Source organism: Vulpes vulpes, chromosome 13 (assembly GCF_048418805.1).
Source record: "Vulpes vulpes isolate BD-2025 chromosome 13, VulVul3, whole genome shotgun sequence".
NCBI classification, from domain to species: domain Eukaryota; kingdom Metazoa; phylum Chordata; class Mammalia; order Carnivora; family Canidae; genus Vulpes; species Vulpes vulpes.
Window position 1 is genome coordinate 85280903 of NC_132792.1, and position 21167 is coordinate 85302069.

The following is a 21167-nucleotide window of genomic DNA, read 5'->3' on the forward strand; positions in this document are numbered from 1 at the left end:
GAGGCAAAGACACAGGCAGAGGGAGAAGCAGGCTCCATGCCGGGAGCCTGACGCAGAACTCAATCCCGGGACTCCAAGATCGTGCTCTGGGCCAAAGGCGGCGATAAACCGCTGAGCCACCCAGGAATCCCCTTTCCATGGTCTTGAATTGGCCTCACGGGCCCAGGTCAAGAGTAGGCTGGTCCAGAAAGACCTTTATAAAGTCCTTTCACATTCCATGGGAATGTTGATTTGTGAACACTGAACACAAATTTTCTGGAGGATTCTGGAAGGAGGAGACTCTCCAAGTGGGAATAAATGCCAAGTGAATGAGTGAATGAATGAATGGAATAGTCCAGTCACAGTGATGCTTTCCCTTTCCCTTTCCAACTGTCCACCCCCATCACCAACAAGCACCATTTTATATATTGAAATTAAGTGTCATGTTTCATTTTTTAAAAAGATTCCCCTGCTTAGAAATATAAACTGAAGCACCATTTTTTTTTCCCTAGGACATAGCAGAAACTTGGTAAACACTGGTTATTTGCTGGATGGCTCAGGGCTGTGTGAGCAACCCAGCTACCCACTGGGGCAACTTTGAGCAGTTTGGGTGGAAGACACATGTGCAGGAGGCAGTGGGATTTCCCCCCAGTGAGTGTACAGTGAGTCTACAGTTCCTAGACTCTGAGGAACTGTGCTCTTGCTGTCTCCTCCTTTTTAATTGTCCTGTGGATTTCCTTCTTCCTTTAATAAACATCCTCTACTCGGAGCTAAGGGCAAAAACCGTATGATGAATCTCATCGATGTACTTTTGAAGGTACATCATTAAAATAACAAACGAGAACAAAACTCGAGGATGAGGTTTTTTTGGAATCAGCCAGGTGAGCGTTAGCTCTCAGGCTGGGATCGTCTATTCAATTTTTGGATGAAAAAAAAGATTCTTGGATGATTCTGGACATAACTGTTCTGGGGCCAGGGAAAAAAAGATGCCAAATTGTCAAAACAGAACAGACTCCTCATGGATCCATGACTGTAGATAGTTGGGGTGACTCAGTAATTTTCCATGCCAGAGACCTGTTCCACCAAGCCTACATGAAACACAGGAAGAAAGCTATTACCGACTTGGAAAAACTGGGACATGAAGCTATCTCTATTTGTAGGTTAAAAAAATTATTTCCATCCTTATCTCGTTCCAAAATGGCTTCAAGGTGGCTTACAGAGATACAAAGACTACAGCAAGAAGACATAATCCTCACACCAGTGAGAATGGGGAAAATTAACAAGGCAGGAAACCACAAATGTTGGAGAGGATGCGGAGAAAAGGGAACCCTCTTACACTGTTGGTGGGAATGTGAACTGGTGCAGCCACTCTGGAAAACTGTGTGTTTTTAACTCAAAGAGTTAAAAATAGACCTGCCCTACGACCCAGCAATTGCACTGCTGGGGATTTACCCCAGAGATGCAGATGCAATGAAACGCCAGGACACCTGCACCCCGATGTTTCTAGCAGCAATGTCCACAATAGCCAAACTGTGGAAGGAGCCTCGGTGTCCATCGAAAGATGATGGATAAAGAAGATGTGGTCTATGTATACAATGGAATATTACTCAGCCATTAGAAACGACAAATACCCACCATTTGCTTCAACGTGGATGGAACTGGAGGGTTTATGCTGAGTGAAGTAAGTCAATCAGAGAAGGACAAAGATTATATGATCTCATTCATTTGGTGAATATAAAAAGTAGTGAAAGGGAATAAAGGGGAAAGGAGAAAAAATGAGTGGGAAATATCAGAGAGGGAGACAGAACATGAAGACTCCTAACTCTGGGAAAGGAACTAGGGGTGGTGGAAGGGGAGGAGGGCGGGGGGTGGGGGTGAATGGGTGACGGGCACCGAGGGGGGCACTTGACGGGATGAGCACTGGGTGTTATTCTGTATGTTGGCAAATTGAACACCAATAAAAAATAAATTTATTATTAAAAAAAACATAATCCTGAAGTAGGAGAGCAAAAATAAAAATAAGGATAAAGGATGAGACAGCCCGCGGTTAATACAAAAATGCACCCTGATGGGCCATTAGATTTGACTCTAAGCTCTTTTTTTTCTACTAGAAGAGAGAAACCAGATAAGTTGACGAGACTAGGTCTAGAGTGAGAGGGACAGATGCTCAGGGGAAAAGGAAGGCGTTTTGATGTGAGGAAATGGGGCAGTAGGGGAGAGCTAGCGGATGAAGCCACAACAGGACAGGAAGAAGCAGGAGATGGCAAAACATAGGCTCCGGTGCCCATGGAAATTTCCAGAAAGAAGCAGCCAATAGGCACGATTAGGCCAATCCTAAGTGGCCTGTTGTGTTAGGAGAATGACTTACTGTACCTGAGAACTCTGAGGAACAGACACCAGAGCAGTCTTGTCTGACCTTGATACCACCTGCTGTTTTCATTTTGCTAGGTGATTTATAGAATTCTGCACACACATTCTCTGTGACTTGATTTTTTACATCCTTCAGCCAACTCGACAAAATATTCTCGAGCCTGTTCTGTTTGGTTTGAGTAGCCTTTTCGTCAGCTCTTCTATATTTCAATAAGACTTCTGAATGCTTGAAGGATGGGGAGCTTGATGCAGTATATTGGAAAGGGCATTGTTAGGATGTTAGAAGAAACTGGATTTAAAATCCAGCTCTTCCACTGAATACATATGTATAAGTGACCTTGACAAGAAGATGGAGATGAAGTGTCGTGGGTGCCCCTTGTCCAGGATATGTTTAGTAAATGCTGGTTATGATTACTGAAAATAGCTCATAATATCCTCAATACTCAAGGATCCAGGGTTGGAAAGCCTTAGCCTGTCTATTTCCTCCTCTAGAAACAGGAGAGAGTATATGAGTGGCTGGCTGCCAGGGTGTTATTCACTCAAAGTGATGTGGTCTAGTTCAATGCCTCTTAAGCTTTTTGACCATGACCCAGAATATAAAATATATTTACCTTGCTACCCTATATACACATACTGACCTGTAACTGAAAAAAAAAATCCTAAACCGGCACTGGGATATTTTCTTTTCCTTTCTCTTCCATTTAATGAAAAATGGTTGGTCAAGAGTCACTAAATTGATTTCATGACCTATTAGTGCACCTCACCATATAGCTTGAAAAACCCTGGCCTAAGTAAACTAGCTTGGTTCTATTAATATGGATCACATCAAGAGACAATGGATGCTCTCATTTTTAAAAAGCAAATTCTCCAGCTCCCATTCTCTAGAGATTGTTAAAAATTTAATATTGGTCATTATTATGGTTCTTTCAACCTGACCCTCTCAGGGTCCTGTGAAGGTCTTCCAGTCTCAGGCTGGCCAGTGCTGGGGGATAGCCTTCTGTTTTTGGGTCTGAGCTCTTATAGCCCTGAAAGCCTGGCTGAGGCCATGACTTCCATAATGAGCGAGCCCAGAATAGGTTTACTGGGTCTGGGACCCATGGACTCCAGGCACAACCCCTTCTGGTGTACCATCCAGGCCATTCCCCTGAGGTCCTGCCCCCATATGGCCTTCTGAAATGCAGGAGGTCCCTCTCCTTCTGGACTGACTCTTCGTTCCCTTCCAAATCAAGGAGAATCTTCCAAGCTATGCTCAATTCTATTCTCTTCAGTATCCAAGCAATGTCAGAGCCTCTCCCTCAACTGGGGCAGAGGCTGTGCTGCTTATCTCTGTCCTGCAGCCCCGAAAGCCCAGGTCGCCTGGAATAAAATTCTCCTGTGCCTTCAATACCCACAGATAGGACTTGCAGGGTGGAGCGTGGTGGTAGAAAAAACCCCCGATCTTGGTATTTAAGATTATAGATTCTACTCTGGAATTGGCTTCTATAATGTGGTCCTTCAGGTATTGCACAGAACCCAGCACAGACTGATGCTCTCAAATATCTGTGAAATGAATGAATGAATGATTTGGGGCAAGTTTTGACCTCTCTAGGCTTTGGTTTCCTCACGCTTCTTCTGCCTTCGGCTCAAGGTGAAGGTTGGCAAAGATGGTCCATGGAGCTCACTGTTCAGCTGGGATGTGCCAGGGAGAGCAGAGTCAGAACCCCTGGCTCCTCCCTATACCCAGAGTGGAAAAAAAGGGATAACTGAATGTAGTCACATTTGGTCTTACTGAAGACAATGTGCCTTTCCCCCCCCTCCACTGGGTGGAATTGACTATGTTTAGTTCTGATCTCATGTGCTTCAAAAAAACTGCTGCTTTCCAAGGCCTTCACTTAGAGAGTCAGTAGATTTAGTGATTTCTTTCCATCTCTATATTTCTCTTTTTAAGGGAGTTGAGAATTAAAGAAATTTCATTAAACCAGTTCCTCTGTTCCCCAGCTCTCTCTCCTCCACTGCCTACAAGTGACAAACAGCCCACCCTGGAGTTGTGCACACCAGCGTGATGGCAGTTCCACCTGCCCTAGAATCCACAAACCTTTGGAATGTGTGGGCCGATTTATAGCAAACATATTTGTGTGAGAACTGGGAGCTTACTTGTTGGCCACCAGTTTGCCCTAGACCTAAGGTAACAAATACCCTCCAAATGTAGACAGGCGCGGATGATGAAGATGGTGATGACTCCAAGTGTTCCTTTCCCATGTCTTCTGTACTTTATGCAGGGAAGTTTAGAAAGTGGGTATTTTCTGCCCTAATTCTTCTCTTTTCTTTATATGAACTCTATGATTTTAGTCATGTAGGACTCCATTTAAATTAATATACCTGGAAAATTCTATTAACATTGTGTTCCTTTATTTTAAGATTCTATTTATTTATTCATGAGAGAGAGAGAGAGACAGAGAGACAGAGAGAGAGAGTCATAGACAGAGGGAGAAGCAGGGTCCTCACAGGGAGCCCGATGCGGGACTCGATCCTCAGACCCAGGATCATGCCCTGAGCTGAAGGCAGACGCTTAACTGCTGAGCCACCCAGGCATCCCCCTTTATGTTTTTATGATCCTTGTGTATACCTCTATTGATGCAATTATCATTCGTATGAAAATTTTCTGTTTACATGTCTATCTTCCGAACTAGATTGAGATCTTCCTTAGCATAGAAATTGTGCCTTTTTCATGTTTGTATCAACTTTGTATTTAACAAGGGGCCACCACACAGTTTATGACCAATAAATGTTCGTAAGATGAGTTGAATGTAAACATTTAACCCGAGGGCAGTTAGTCTGTAACACAGCCCAAGTGCTGACATTCCCAGCCCTGTGACCATAGCAGACATCACTAGTTCATCACTGACCACAATGGTCTTGCCCATGAAGCTGGGATATAGCCACTAGAATTTGTCTCAACGCAGCACTCTGAGCAGTAGCTATAAATAGACAGATCAAGGTTGGCACACAGGAGGAAATCTGTCACCTAATGTTACCCTTCCTGTAAGCGGCATTAGCTGACACACAAGGCCTGGGTCAGGGCCAGTGTCTGTCAGTGTTATGACCCACTGATTGTTTACGGCTAGCATCTGTTCTTAGTAATTAGTGCCCAACTCTGCCTAGGTTGTTTTGAGTATAACCCTGGGATCAGACCATCATTGACCATCCATCACTCATCCCTCAAGCTCAGTTTCACTCTTCCGTTCGAGGATTCGGATCTCTCTGACTCCCCCAGGTCTGAGAGGGGAGATACCAGCTAGTCTTCCCCAGTGGCAGGAAGCACTGTCCCTGCTTCCACCACAGCCTCCTTTTCCACAAGGGGGGGGGTCATTCTCATTCCCACAACACCTGAGATGAGAGGCATTACCTGCCTGAGATGCTTAAGGAATGAAGCTCCCAAAAGCCCACAGTGGTCTTGAAAGTGGAGATTCAGTGCCCTCAGTTCCCCAGGACCTTCCTGCTCTGTACTTGGCACAACTGCTGCTGGTTCCCACGGCGCTCACCAGGGAGCCTTGGACAGACGTTGATTATGCCAAGGGCTCAGAGGTGTTGCTGCTGCTGACACTGCCCTGTGGTCTTGCCCCCAATCTCCCCGTGGCCTCCCTTGCTGAGGTTAATCTCTACTTCCGGGAGCTAACACAGCTGTCTCCCCAGCTATGACACAGACCATTTGCTTCACAAGATTGTCGCTGTGCAATCGGATTTCCACCATACCACCTTTGCATTTGGTCACTTTGTGGTCCAGGAAAATATTCCGGCAACTACAGATCCTCTTTTGGAGAGAGAGAGAAGAGACGTTGTGTTGGACACTTCTTGTGCATCACTGCAAGATCCCTTGGTTTACCTGACCTTCGTTCCAGCCACGGTGACCAGCTCTCACGGCTCCTCCGACCAGCTCCATGCGGGTGCAGCCTGCAAGCATCTTGCTTCGGGCCCAGGTTGTAGTCTCTTGCTTACTGTCCTGGGGCTTTGCTGTTGACCTCATGGTGTAGAACTCGGAAATGTTCAGTGTCCACATATATGCAATCTGAAAGTATGAAGGTTTAGTGCCCAAAGGAAAAATCTTTAGTCAACATGAGATGAGAGCCGAGAAAATGCTTCTACTCTCTTACAAAAAATCCTGAGGTAGTATAAAATCTTCCAGACTATAATTATGTTTATATATAACTGTTCAATCTGTCTTGTGTATAAAGACAGTCTCTCCCTTCTCTCTCTCTCTTTGGTCTTTTTCTTTGTTGTATTTGTTGTCCAACATATAGGGCAGAAACAATTGACTATCCATGTACTCAAAGACAAACAAAACAAAAAAGCCTCATTTCCATACACAAAAAATAATTCAAAATGTATCATTGATCTAAATGTAAGAACTAAAGCTATAAAACTTCTAGAGAGAAATATAGGAGAAATTCTGTAGAGTCTCCTTAGGGAAGATAAAGATTTATTACATGATACCAAATGTATGATATATTAAAGAAAAAATTGGTATGCAAAAATTCATCAAAAAAAAAAAAAAAACTTGTATTCTTCAAAAGCTACCTTAACAATGAAAAACAATAAACTACGGGGTTGGAGTTAATTTTTGCAAATTATGTATCTGACAAAGGACTCACAGAATACATAAAGAGATCATACCATCAGAGCTAATACAAGAAAACTCATTTCTTAAAAGAACAAATATTTGACTAGCCAGCAAAAATGATATATGAATGATTAATAAATAAATGAAAAGATACTCAACATCAGTAGGGAAGTGAAATTAAAATCAAAATAAGATACTACTATACACCCACTAAAATGGCTCTGCTCAAAACAGATAATAACAAGTATCAATGAGGATATGGAGAAACTGAAACACTATTACATTTCTGGTGGAATGTAAAGTAATAGGAGCCACTTTGTAAATCTTTTTTTTTTTTTACATTTTTTAATTTAAATTCAATTTGCCAACATATAGTACAATACCCAGTGCTCATCCCATCGAATGCCCTCCTGAGTGCCCATCACCCAGTTTGTAAATCATTTTTGAAGTTGATTAAATAAAGATACACTTACCATACGATCTTGCAATTCCACCTCTAGGGAAATGAAAAGCTCCAAGAAGAACAAAAAACTAATGTCCACACAAAGACTTGTACTCCTTCACTTGTGACTATTCATAGAAACATTATTCACAATGACCTTAAAGTGGAAACCACCCAAAAGTCCATTAGCTGGGGAATGGATAAACAGAATAGGGAATGTATCCATACAGTAGAATAGTACTTGGGATTAAACAAACAAACAAAACTGATGCAAAAAGAATGAAGCTCAAAAAAATTCTAACCAAGGGACACTTAGGTGGCTCAGTTGGTTAAGCATCTGACTGGGTTTGGCTCAGGTCATGATCTCATGGGTTGTGAGATCCAGCCCTGCCACGGGTTCTGTGCTTAGGGGGAGTCTGCTTGAAGATTCTCTCCCTCTGCCCCTCCCCCGACTCATGCATGCATGTATGTGAACGCTTTCACTCAAATAAATAAATAAATCTTTAAACAAAACAAAGCATTCTAAGCAAAAGAACTCAGACACAAAAGATTATCCATTTTTGTTTCCATTTATATGAACTCTAAAAAAATGAAACTCTTCCATAGATAGAAAATAGACCAGTGGTTTTCTGAAACAGGTAGAGGGATGTGGGGGAAGTAGGGGAAGCTTTTATGGTTTGTGCTGCTGTGTTTTATTTAAATAATCTCTGCCAAAATCAAAGGCCTCTAAGATTTTCTCCTATGTTTTCTCCTAGAAGTTTTGTAGTTTCAGTTCTTTCCTCTGGGTCTCTGATCCATTTAATTTATGTCTATGGTGTAAGGTATAGATTGAAGCTCATTTTTGAACTGTCAATACATATCCAGTTGCTTCAGCAACTTTTGTTGAAAAGACTAGTTTTTCTCTACTGATTTGCCTTTGTACTTTTGTCAAAAATCAATCTATCATACATATGTGGATTTTTTTCTGGACTCTGTTCTGTTTCATTGATCCGTAATTTTGCATAAACTTATTAATCTCTACCCGAAAAACTCTTATAAAAAGTTGGTTATGATTTTGTTACATCTATAGATCAATTTGGGGATAAGTGCCACTATAATTTCATAATCAAATTTATTAAAACCAGCAATTAAAAAAATCTCATAGGCAGCCAGAGGAAAAGGTCACATTACAGAGTAACAAAGATAAGAATGACAGCAGACTAACTTCTCATTAGTGAAGATGTAAGCCACAAAGAGTAGAGCAACATCCAGCTGGAGTTTGTAAAATGGAATCATAATCTAATAGACAAATGTGATCTATTTATGTTTATGTTATGATGCATTAACTTTTTTTCTGTTATCTTATTCTGTGTTTTCCATTTACTGTGGTCTCTCTCCTCTCCCTGACCTCCACCTCATTAGCCAGTCTTATTGTTGTCATTATTTACAGTCAGAGCTGATTAAGACTACCCATGTGTTTACCATGTGCTTCTGGCATACCATTCACATCCAGTCTTCCTATAGAACATTCTATCCAGGCATTTCAGGCAAGTCTGTAAGTAGTAAATTTACACATCTGAAAACATCTTGATTTTGTTCTCAGTCTTGAGCGATGGCATCCCTGGGATAGAACTCTAGGGAGACAGTTGTTTTCCCCCTCAGAACTTTGAAATATCACTCCCTTATCTTTGACTTCTGTGGTTAAGTCTGTCTTTTCTAGTATGATTGCCATTCTTTTTTTTTTTTTTTTTTGATTGCCATTCTTTGATAAATAATCTGGTGGCTCTTGAAACTTTTTTCTTTGTTTTTGATGATTTGGTATTTCATTATAATATGTTTCATTGGGATTATGTTTTTGTTTTTCCTGCTTCGGTCCTGATATGTTCCTTTAATCCAAGACAGATTCCTTTTTAACCTTTTCTTTTAAGTATTTTATTTATTTATTTGAGAGAGAGAGAGTGCACAAGCAGGTGGGGCAGAAGAAGCGAAAGAAGTATTTATTTATTTAAGAGAGACAGAGCATGAGAGGGGGATGAGGTGGGGAGGGGAGGGGCAGAGGGAGAGGGAGAAGCAAGCTCCCCACTGAGCAGGGAGCCCCATGTGGGGCTTGATCCCAGGACCCCAGGACCATGATGTGAGCAGAAGGCAGATGCTTAACTGACTGAGCCACTCAAGTGCCCCTGTTGATTTATTTTGTAATTTTTAACAGACATATTTTGGCATTTCTTATTCTAGCCTTTATGTATCTTAACCTCTCTTTTCTCTTTTCATCCTAGGCCACAGGTTTCTTCTTTGGGGGAGGGAGTTATATTTCAATTCACTAATTTTCTACTTTCCTGGGTCTAATATGCTATTTCCCACCTACCACTTTAAAAAAAAAAAAGTAATTTCCACACCCAAAGTGGGGCTTGAACTCATGACGGGAAAATCAAAAGTGGGATGCTCTACTAACTGAGCCAGCCAGGGACCCCTCCACTATACTTTTAATTTCAATTATAACTTTTTTCCCTTTTTAAAAAGGAGGCTCCATGCTGGGAGCCACCTTGAGATCAAGACCTGAGCTGAGATCAAGAGTTGGTTGCTCAACTGACTGAGCCACCCAGGCGCCCCTGTAATTATACCTTTTATTGCTACAATGTATATATGGTTTCCCATCAAAAACATGTTCTTCCCATATTATGCTGTACTTACAGTTTATAGACCCTCTTTTAGCTCTAAATATTTTAAACGAACTTATTTTATAATGTCTTTCAGCTTGTCCTATTACCTTTAGTTTCGAGGAATGCAATTCTCCCATTTGATGTTCCCTGTGACTCCCTTTCTTTGTGAGGTTATAAATTTTTCTTGTGACTTTATCTTCGGTGAGTGTATCCAGACTACCATGTATCCAGGAGTGTCTTAGTCAGCCTGGGCTGCCATAACAAAATACCACAGCTGGGGTGGCTTACACATAGAAATTTATTTTCTCACAATTCTGGAGGTGCTAGAAGTCCAAGGTGAATGTGTTACCGGCAGGTTTCTCCTGAGGCCTTTGTCCATGTCTTAAAGATGGCCGTTGAGAAATTCTCACATGGTCTCTCCTCTGTGTGGGCATCCCTGGTGTCTCTCTTCTGCCTCACTGAGAAACCCCAGTCCTATTGGATCAGGGCTCCACCCTTATAATCTCATTGAATCTTAATTACCTCTTTAAAAGGCCCTGTCTTTAAATACAATTACACTAGGGGCTAGAGCTTCAACATATAAATTCAGTTCATTGCAAGGGGTAAAGAAATGTCTCTAAGAACAGATTTACAGGGCCTCCTATGTGTTTCTAGTGGTTTCACCCATTTCAGGAGAGTTTTTCTATTAATTTCTTAGCATGAGGATTGTCTCACCATATCCAAATCGTAAATTCAGACCTCACACCTCTATTTTGATATCTTGTGGGTGGCTGTTTTGGTCCAAAGATCAGAGTAGGTGGCTATCTTCTTGTTTCTTCTTCAGGCAAAGGTTTTCTATTCATAAGTTTATGAAAGAAATGAAAATTTGAGATCCCAACATTATTCAAAACCATCCTTTCCCATGATCCTGGCACTAATTCTCTTGTCTCCTGTGCTAAAACCTCAACTCCCAGCTTATAAGACCTTTATTTGGGTATGATAGTCCCAGGCCATGGTGCTTCCACTCTTCATACCATTCTGGCTTTGGTTTCCTTTATATATTGGACCAGTTTCCTAAATCTTGTAAGGTGGGCTACCCATCTTTTAAGTCTATCCTTAGGGGGTTATATGTGTTTAGAGAAAGATGGTGGGAAAGGGCAATGAATCTCTCCCTTGTCCACTCAGTCTATTATACCGACCAAAATCATAATTCGGAAAGGCTTGTCTTCACTAGTTCCCTTTAATGGCCAGTATTGTTCCTTTAATTTCAAAGCTACATTCTCTGTTTTACACCGTACCACTTCCCGGTTTTCCTAATTAAGAGACATCTTTAAATCTGAGCTTATAAAAGATTATCAATGGATGAATGGTCACATTCTTCATGATTATAAGTTTACATTCTATGTAATCCTCCTCTTTGAGAAGATCAGGTTCTTCACTCCACTTGTCTTCTTTGGGGGAAATGGGCTCTCCCCCTACCCCATCAATTATCTGAAAATTACAAATGCAACAAAAGTAATTGCCACCAGAGGAAAGGATTTTATTCCCTCTGTGGCCATAAAAAATGTGACTGGTCATGTTTCTGTGAAAAAAGGAAGGAAAATACACAAAACCCAATATATTTTCTCTGATTTCATAGATCAAAAGCATCGAAAAATGTTTTGGCAAAGCATAGCTGTAATGGAGACTGCACCATCTCGTGCTGACAAAACTCCTCAAACTCACATTTTCCTTTCTTTTCTGGGTAGACTCTCAATGAAGTCTCCAGGGGGCTCTGTACTGACAGCAGCAATGAGCTGATGATGATGGAAAAACAACTCCCAATGGGATTTGCATAATAGACACTTCACAATAGAAGATGATATAACAATAATTACAAAAATAGGCAAAGGGCCAAGAGCTAATGGATTTCTAGCTCCATTTTCAGCAACACAGGTAGAATTATGTTTTAAGAGATCTGATTCCATGCAATTTAAAGGTCTGCTGATTTCAACATTTGGGGTCTCCTGCTTTTGTTCTGATCCGTTCCTTCTGAGGAAAAAAAAGAGGAAAAGATGACATTTACCTCCATGCAAATTACTTAAACTGGAAAAGGTTCATTTAGAAACTAAGAAAGATTCTATAGCTTACAGATTTAGCATAACAACCATGCCTTTCACATGTAAAGCTATTGGAAAATTGTGGCCCTAAAGTCCTTCTGATTGCAGCTAGAAGTGACAAAAATGAGGTAGGTGAACGTAACTATGAGCACAGACTATGCTTTTATGAGGTTCTGTGCACTGGTTATACTCTTCCATCAGTTCCTTCCACAAAAGAATTGGAGTCGTTGTGCCCCCTGGACCGATTCTCTAAATCAACCTGTGGGTCTCCACCATCCTGTCAGAACAACAATAAGGTTAATGACTGCTTTTTAAAAAAAAATATATATATATATATTATTTATTTATTTATTTATTTGAGAGCGAAAAGGAGAAAGAGAGCGTGAACAGGAAGGGGGGCAGAGGGAGAAACAGACTCCCTGCTAAGCAGGGAGCCAGATGTGGGGCCATATGTGGGGGATTGATTCGGGGGATCGATGCAGGGGATCTGTGAGGGCCTCCATCTTGGCACTCTGGGATCATGACCTGAGCCCAAGGCAGACGCTTAACCAACTGAGCTACACAGGTGCCCCTGTTAATGACTGCTTTTGATGACTAGGATGGGTGGCAAAAGTCCTAGCTCAATCTCAGGTCTCCTGTATCACCTTTCCTTATCCTGTCCAAGTTTACTTGCTTGTCTTTAAATAGTCTAACAAAAGTATGAACCAACTATATTAGCCAAAGAGCCGATGTTAGGGAAAACCCAATCCAAAACAATATATAATGAAGCAGAATTCACTGAAGTCGAAAAGCACTCAACATCAACATGTGCATGAGAGCTGTCACGGGGGATTAGCAGCTATGAGGTTGAGGGCACTGGGCTCTAATCTGAGATTCTAGAGACTTGGGCTGCAACCAGATAATATATGTCTCACCCTATACTAGTTAAAATGCTTTTAAGTAGCACAGATACAGAGGCATCTGTAGAATGAGGGCATCCAGCCATCTGTTACCATTCCTGATCCCCTGAATATAACCTTGTTGTGAGCTCCCCTGATCCCCTGAATACAACCTTCTTGTGAGCTCCCCTGAAGCTATGCAATATGGCAGCCTGCATCAAAGGGGTGGGGCTGGGAGGAAGAAGAGAGCAAAGAAAAAAGGTTTCCAGAGTGGTTACATCTGGATACATCTGTGCATATACAATGAGTATTTTGGGCAATTTTATATAAAGTCAGTTAATGCTATGCTTCATTTCCCTAAAGAGGGAGGACAAATATATTACTGGTCTGAATATGTTTTATCTGCCCTTGGCCCTAAGTCATTTATTTGTCTATTTACTTACCTATCCAACCAATATTTATTGAACATTTATTGTATGCTCCTTTCTAGGTGCTGGGGAGGCAGGCATAGATATAAAAGATACTCAAAAAATGTTAAAAAATAAAGCAAGATGAAGGGGGCAGCAAGTGACAGGGACTAAATAAAGGGGTGGCTTTTATTTGGGAGAACATAATGAAGATAATAGATTTGTATAATAGCTGTGAGAAAAATACTGTGTTTTTTGATACTCAAGTGTTTTGTTTAGATTGACTTATACAATATATTACATTTTGGTCTTACACAATTCCACAAAGATAGTTTATATGTTCCTCCAAAAATAGGCTTACAAATCAAGTTATACTGTCATATTATCCTATTTGAGATCATTAAAACTCAAAGATGTAATGATATTCTGATTTCATGACTAGGACCAAGGTTTGAAAAGCAATATAATCACTGTCCCAACTATCTTACTCTAGTTTTTCTCAAGTAAGATAATCAAGATCTTTAAAAAAAAAATCCACTATGGTGGATATACAGTGTTATATTAGTTTCAGGTGTGGTACTTAGCTTCTGAGTCTTTCATTCCAATAATCATTCTATGAAAGAACCAGTTTCTTCTATGATTAAAAAAAAGCCACACTATTTTCTGTGTAAAGGTGTATAGTACATCAGATATTAATTGAACAATTAACTTCCAAGATGTCACAGGTTGTTTTTTTTTTTTTTTTCAGAAACAGATGACAGGATGGAGTTTGATGTATACAGTGTTTATTGCAGATCAATATGTATGGAACGGAGGTGAAGGAAGTGTGATTTCTTCATGGGAAAGATCAAATTTCAATGCAGGCCAATAATAAAGAGCTCTGGAGCAGAAATGGCCTGTCAGAGTGGTCCCATGTTGGGCTGATGTGGCTGGACCTATGTCTCCTATCACAACCACAATATGGGTCCCCCAGAAAGAGCATGTTCTTGGGCAAGTCAGCCCTCTGCAACTGAGGCAAGAAGCAGCAGGAGAATGTCCTCCAATGGTTGGCACAAGTCTTTCCTTGAAAGGGTTGCAGGCTCTGCATCTCCATGTATACCACACAAAGATATCTATAAAACTCGCAGGCTGGGTGCCTGTGTGGCTCAGTGGTTGAGCATCTGCCTTTGGCTCAAGTCGTGATCCCGGGGTTCTGGGATCGAGTCTTGCATCCGTCTTCCCGTGGGGAGCCTGCTTCTCCCTCTGTCTGTGTCTCTGCCTCTCTCTCTGTGTCTCTCATGAATAAATAAATAAAATCTTAAAAAAAAAATCCTTGCAGATCAACTGGAGAAATATTCATAATGTACTAATAGGCAGAAAGTTACCAAGTTTTGGTAATTTTGAATTAAGTTGCTATAAATAACCATGTGCAGGTTTTTGTGTAGACATAAGTTTTCAACTCCTTGAGTAAACAGCAAGGAGTACTGTTGCTGAATCATAGGGTAAGGGTCTGTTTATATTTGTAAGAAATCCCAAATTGTTTTCCAAAGTGGCTGTGTCATGTTCATTCCCACCGCACCGAAGGAGAGTTCCAGTTGCTTCACATCCTTATCAGCACTTGGCCTTGTCAATGGCCTGAATTTGAGCCATTCTAACAGGTGTGTGGTAGGTTAATTCATTTCAAATTAATTTTTTATGAAGCTCTCTGCTTTCAAATAATAAATATATTTGAAAGAAGTCCTAACTATGAATCTTTGAGTAATGAAGAACCAGAAGAAAGGAAACTGTCCCAATGGAACCAGTTTCTGAGTAACGCTACCTTGTCAAAAGCTTACCTTGATCAAAATCAGCCAAAGATTCATGTTTCTGTATGGTTCAAAACTGCTTTTTTATTACGTTGATAAATAATAGTTAAAAATAAAATACTAAACCAAATGATAAGAAAATGTTATTTCTTAATTTCGGCAGTGATAAATATTTGTACACTGTGATTATTTTAAATTCAAGTGCTAAAATAATTCTAAAGCTGCTTATCGAATTGCTAATTAATAAAAAAAGAAGGTGCTTTTGGTACAGATTAGGTAAAAGTAGTTTTAAATCCTTCATGTTTAGTTTTTAAAAAGATAGCTTAAATTTGACAGAAATCTTTGGGGGTGCAAGTAGTATCTGAAATATTAAAAAGTAACATAAGAGACTCCTAACTCTGGTAAACGAACAAGCGGTAGTGGAAGGGAGAGGTGGGCGGGGGGACGGGGTGACTGGGTGACAGGCACTGAGGGGGGCACTTGGCGGGATGAGCACTGGGTATTATACTATACGTTGATAAATAGAAATCCAATAAAAAATATACCAAAAAAAGAGAAATATTAAAAAGTATAGCAAGGACTAGTTCTAGTGTGGTTGCTGAATTCTAAGGATGGTGGGTCTGCCTGAAGCAAGAGGGGCGTGGTGGAGCTATAGAACCTACTAGAGGTGGTGACACCAACCTGGGATTTGAAGACTCCTTCATTTTCCTTCTATGCCAACACAGATGGTAAAGGATAAAATCCAGGATTTTGGATTCTCACTCCCCTTTACTGACTTCCACGCTGAATATGAAAAAGTTACTTGCAGAACTTTAAAACCATCTCTGGTATTCCTTAGTGGGAAAAAAAAATCACACTTTTCTAGATATTTTTCCCCCTAAATAGGGCAGCTCTGCAAAAATGGAAAGACGAGGAAATGCTAAAAATAACTTTCCCTAATTAGTGGTAGCCAAACACATATGGGAAGACGGAAATAGTTTTCGATGGCCCAAAGCAAAACTGTGATGCAAAATGAACTCCCCAAGTGCAGGGGGTAATTAGAAACAGCCACCAAAACGTACTCAGGATGCTGCGGGGACAGCTGCCGAATGTGGAGGGAGGGGTGACGGTCCTGCAACTTCTTGGAACCTGCAGACATTGAGGAACTGACCCTGAAAACATTTATTCCTGTTATTTTTCACCAAGGTTTGGGTGCTGGGCTCCTTCTTGGAAAGTCAGAAATTCCAGATCTTCTAACAGAAATTCTAGGGAGGGGCATGTGATCTGACTTGCACATTTCAAGAAGCCCAGAGGCAAATGGCTCTGTTGCTGCTTCTCCGCTGGCAGGGATTTTGTTTTTGACTTCGGCATGTGGAGGAGAGCCACCTGTGGGCCGTGGGCAGCGATGAGAGGGCAGGACAGACTGCCAGGATCAGCATCACTCTGGGCTTTGGCCCAACTGACCAGCTGGTTTTCCTGCCTTGGAAATTCGGGCTGCCGCTCGGCCAGCTGGCTGGGTGCTCCTGCCAGGGCTGCCTTCCCGGGTGGGAGGGTTAACAGCTATGACCCACAGGGGCCGCCAGACCCGTCATGATGGGGCCACCGGGGACCTGAGCTGACCCGAAGGGCAGCCCCTCCACGCTACTGCCAATTTCCCTTTGTCATTGGCTTTCATGCCCGTTAATGATCCCAGAGAGTCAAATTCTCTTTCCTCTTCCTTAGTCTCAGCGCAGATGGTCAGTCAATGTATACCTGATGAGAGCAGTGGTTGATAAAGTACTGCATTGCTTTGTACTGGCCAGCACCCAGGGCCGGAGCCCCCAAGTGACCTCTCCGGGTCCCCCGGCCCTCCCCAGGGTCTCAGGGGCGCAGGGCTCACGGCTGGCAGGGAATGTCCTTCAGGAGGGCAGCACGGTCTGCAGATTGGCCTGCATCCACCCTGCATGGTTGTTCAATACTGTGAAGTCAACCTCTGTGCGCACCTGTTCTTGTTCTTTCTCCCACTGACCCTTAATTTCTTACCTATTACCCCAAATTCTTTGGGGAATGCTTTTGGACACCTCCTTCTTCTATGCTCCTTCAAACAACCTACAGGCCAGTCTCCTTCCTTCCAGAACCCTGTGCTGGTTCTCCTTTCCTGTGCTGAAGAACGGCTTGCCTTCCTCTGCTTTGGTCCGGTCCTGGCAGATGATGACCGATCTTCGGACAGTGCTCACCTCCCGGCAGAGGAGGCTGACCAGGCAAGGGGGAGGACTCTGGACATGCCGCACAGGTAGCCTGGCACTTACACCACAGCCCGACTCCCAAGGTTATTGGGAGCTGTTTCCTTGGCTGCTTCTATTCAGCAGGCTCAAGGGTGGAGCTCCCAGGCTGACCTCTTGCTCCCTGCCTGCTAATCAGTTCCCTCCAAAATGTAAACCAAGCCCCAGTGTTCCCAGATGAGCCTGCTTTCAGACAGCCTGCAGTTCTCTCTTCCTCTCCCCTGCCTCTCAATTATAAATCCTACTCTGCGTTTGTTCCCAGGCAGCACCCTCCTCACTCTCCTCCCTCCTGGGAGAGTGTGTTTGTAAACAGACATCCAGCTAAAGGTCCCTGAGTTACCCTGACACCAGAGGCATCCTTAGATCTCTCCTGGAGAAACCTGAACTCAGAATCGACAACCTTGTAGTCATTGAAGGAGCTGCAGTTTCACGAGTTAGGTGGATGGACACACGCCTTTCCTGAGCACCCACCGCATATGAGATTCTGTGTGCACAAAGATGACATGTTGGGAGACAATGTATTTCATGGGGTTCGAATTTCTGCTTTAGAGAAAGGAGGGAGAGAGTGAAAAGTGACAGGAAGAAGACAGAAGGGAATGGTGGCAGAGGATGGGGACACACTACTTTGGCCAGGGAACTCCCAGGCCATGTGTTGAGAGGAGGGTCCTCGGCCTGGGGAGGATGCAGCTGAGTTTCGATGGTGGCTTTGCAAAGGGCTAGGTGCTAGGTGTGTGCCCTCACCATGCCTCAGTTTCCCTGACTGTGAAATGGAAGTAATCATACTACCTCATAGGGCTGTCCTGAGAATTACATGAGACAATGCTCGTAAAGCCCCCAGCACGTAAATGTGGAATTAACAGAAGCTATTGCTGTGTGAGCTTCACGGAGGAGACAGCACCTGACCTGGCCCTAAAGCCCGGGCACGTGTGCACATAAGCCCAGGAGTGTTCATATAGAGTCGGGGACTCAGGCAACCAGGGCACGGTTCTTACCAGCAAAGGGCTTCTAAAGAACTGACAAATCTCATTGTTTTGGGCTGAGAAGATGAATGATGCCAACCCTAATGATACCGTTTTTTAATAATAGCTATTAAAGAAAGCTGCTAATGAAAAAGACAAAGCACACAGGCGTCCACTGCAGCAAAGACCGTCAACTCAGGGACTGAAGGTATTCACAGGCGCCGGATTTTCCCTGAGCTGGTTATTTCTCCCCACGGTGGCTAGGGGGCGATGGAAGCATGCAAAAGCGGTGAGAACGTTTGCGTCCAGGGTTAGCTGCGCGGCTGACAGGCCAGTCCTGTGCACTGCTCTGCTCACCTGCAGCATCCATCCACCCCTGCCCCTGCCCCAAACACCCCACATGCCCATCCTCTCATCCCTTCCTGTCTTCTCTCTCCAAATACTTCCTGAAAGACTAAAATATCTCAGCCTAATAGGTGCTAAGGAGCAGAAATATATGGAAAACTCTATAGACTATAAATACTGAGTCTTAAATGTGGCATTAATCCGTCAGGTTGCCACGTTTGAGAAATGCCTATCTGTTAAGATGAGGTGTCTTCAAACCCTTGAAGGCTCCTTTAAAACTCATCCCTGTCTAAACACTGTTCAAAGTTTGGGGGACTACCCTCAATTTGAGGAAAAAAAGCCTCAACTCAACAGTGAAGTATGGAGAGCGTATGGCTTTGCCATCACAGTCTGAGCTGCAGCATGATCAGTGGCATGACCTCAGACAAGTCATTTAATCTCTCTGAGCCTCAGGTTTTACAGCTCTAAAAGGTAACACATAATCCTACGTATGCATATGCGGCATCCAGTAGGCACTCGACAGGTGCTCCTTAGCCTCTGTTCTTTAGGAGGAAGAGAAAGGAGGGAAATGTGGCAACAATGTGGAGCTACATACTCCATGTGCATGGCTGGCGACATGGCCACTGCACAAAAAGCATGGTCTATATGGACACACACAGGGAACGTCAGTTGATTCCAGTGCTCTAAAACACTTGAAATCGTAGGGGAGAAAATCGAGATAGTCTGAAATATGCTTATTATGAGGCCAGGAGAATAGTTTAGTCCAACAGACATATCTTGAGTGCTCCCTCTGTGTGGGGCAGGGGGTCAGGGAAGGGAAGATCAAGACAAGACGAGTGGGAATCTGGCCAAGTGCAGAAGCTTCTCGAGCAATGGTGTGACACCTGTGTAAAGATACTGAGGAGAGGGGTGAAGAGAGAGAAAAGAGCCATAGAGTGAGGACATCTGCTCCCCTCCCTGCTTCCTGTGGATCTATTAATAGCTTGTGTCAGCTGGTTTCTGGGTAATTGGGTTTGATGGCTTAGCCTGGAGTTGATTGACATGTGTGCTGTGAGGGGCTCCTGGGGGAATCCCGAACTTGATTTAATCACGGTGAATTTTCCATGTCACAAAGTATTTTATGAACTGCAGGTGCCCTGGATGACCTAAGAAAATGTTTATTTAGGGGATATGGTGTTTGCTGTTAGAATAGGGGTGTGATGTGCAAGGAGGCACTTGGGTTTAGGACGCTTACACTTGACTGCAACTCCAAATTTGCTCCTTATTACTCACGGATCATTAGACATGCACCTGATGACTTCTAAGATAGAGCTTGTTACAGAGTTCCCGGATGGCCCCCCAAATTCCTGTCCTTGGGATGCAGGTCCTGGATAATTCCCTCCTCCAGGTGTGGTGGGACCGTTGAATATGAAGGGATATCATGATTTTCTTACATTGTACGGCAAAGGTGAGGGGATTTTGCTGAAGAAATTGAGGTACCAGGTCAGTTACTGTTGAGTTAATAAAAGGGAGATTATTCTGGTGGGCCTGACCTAATCAGGCATACTCTTAAAAAGAGGGTCTAGAGGTCAGAAACTGAAGTCAGGAGGGTTTTCCTGATGGCCTTGAAGAAACAAACTGCCATATTGTGGAGAAGGCCACATGCCAGAGGACTACCGCAACGGAAGGTCAGTAAAAAGGTAAGGGACCTCGTGCAGCCACCATAGGAAACTTTGACTATCATTTCAGGGGCAGGCCATTTTGGAAGACCACAAGCAGTGGGCTCAGTGAGAAGAGATCATATCCCAGCTGGCATCCTGACTGCAGCCTTGTGATACCCCGAGCACAGGACACACGAAGCCATGCTGGACTCTTAATCCATAGAAGCGTGTCCATTTCAGCCTTTATACATTTACGGTAATTTGTTATTCAGCAGTAGAAACTAACTCAGAACTTTACCTACTTTACAAGGTCATTGTGGGAATTAGGGAAGAGGTATGCAAAGTGCTTGGCATATAGAAGACCACGAATAAATGATATCTTTTAGTCCCATGATCCGTAACCATCCCATTATTTTTTAGGGGACATAAATCTCTCTTGAGTTGGGGGGCTCCCCTGACCCAGTGGATTGCCATCTGGGCAAGCTACCACACTGCCACCAGGAACCTGAAATTAGGACAAGCTTGAACGTACATCCCCCAGGATCAGTACCCTTGCGGCATCTGATAGGGCTGATCCCCCTCCCAGGGAGCCATAAGAAGCAGAGTTTTTAGAGACACATTTAAAATGTACTTCTAAAAAAAAATAAAAAAAAAAGAAAAAAAAATAAAAGAAAATGTACTTCTAAAATTTGTTATACAAATACATTGAAATGTATTTCTATACTAATGTTCGATTGATCAGCTCCCTGTGAAAATTGAGGGAAGTAAAAGAGCTAGTTTAAAACCCACCAGTATGTTAGCATCGAACC

The 21167-nt window shown here is 42.7% G+C and overlaps 1 long non-coding RNA gene across 1 annotated transcript; it reads right to left on the minus strand.

The window, feature by feature from the left end:
• Positions 1-1931: 1931 nt before the first annotated feature.
• On the minus strand, positions 1932-7731 carry LOC140595071 (uncharacterized). The gene is made up of 2 exons (XR_011996463.1): positions 7420-7731; positions 1932-6394 (listed from the first exon to the last, which is right to left on the minus strand). It is a non-coding gene; the product is annotated as an uncharacterized lncRNA (long non-coding RNA).
• Between the last annotated feature and the right edge of the window lie 13436 nt (positions 7732-21167).